The sequence below is a fragment of the Atta colombica genome, unplaced genomic scaffold (assembly GCF_001594045.1).
Source record: "Atta colombica isolate Treedump-2 unplaced genomic scaffold, Acol1.0 scaffold96, whole genome shotgun sequence".
NCBI classification, from domain to species: domain Eukaryota; kingdom Metazoa; phylum Arthropoda; class Insecta; order Hymenoptera; family Formicidae; genus Atta; species Atta colombica.
Genome location: NW_017259590.1, coordinates 951,963 through 953,099, shown reverse-complemented (window position 1 = coordinate 953,099; position 1,137 = coordinate 951,963).

The following is a 1,137-nucleotide window of genomic DNA, read 5'->3' as shown; positions in this document are numbered from 1 at the left end:
ATGCGTTACAGAATATATTTACTTGCATTTAGAAAAAAATAGTGAAATTAAGACTTTTAAATTTTTCATAAATAACATATTTTTTGCATTTCTATTACTTTCTTAAAAATTAATTCTATGTCATATATATTACGTAAAAATTATATTAAATTTTAATATATTTAGTTTAATGTATTTAGTTAATGTATCAGAGGTAAAAATTTAATAAAAATTAATTCAAAAAACGTGAAATATTCTTTCTCTAAATTTATAATAAATTTCAAGTTGCTAATATCTTAACAACTAGTAGAAAAAGTACAAAAATTCTTAAATTCTTAAACTCTTAAATAGTGACTTTCTAACAAACATTAGTTCTTCACTCATATGTTTCTCTTTTCACCTCTCGCGAGTAAGGAATGTCTCTAATTTCACTTCTATTCGCAAATATTTTCAAGATCACAAAACATGTTAAAGAGAAATTTTTAACTTAAATATTGCTGACGTACGATTTTTTTACTAATATATGTATTTCCAAAAATGATAATATAATTGAAAAAAAGATAATTTTTATGAAAAATAGAAAAGAATCCAAAATCTTTCTTATGCAATGCTTTACTTTCGAGAAAAATGATTTTAAGGACTAAAAACCTATATATCAAAGTTTTTAAATGATTGCAATGATCTTTATAAATTTTTATAAATTCGCATTATCCTTATCGTTTTGAAAAAGTATTTAAATAAAATTCATTACCGCTATTAGTTATATTAATTTTAAAAAGTAACGTGTTACTCAGAAATGATTCGTTGTTTTCTTGTAATTTTAAGGTGAAATATTAGATATAAAAATTACATTATTTAATGATCAATATATAATATTAATTGTGAGTGCATTCATTGAGCTTTGATTGCTTCCGGACTTACAACATAATCAAATAAAATAATAATATTCTACTCCTCCCCCCTCCCCCAAGTAAAATTAAATCTTTAATGCTAATAATTTAATTTTAATGCTACTAGCATCTTCAAATCTGTAAAATTATTACTTCGATTTTTCATTATTACTCTAATTTAAATTGAATAACGGAGCCATAAAATTCCATATAGAAGATAACTGCTACTTAAGATAAATATGTTTGCTACGTTAAGTGTGTGTGTGTG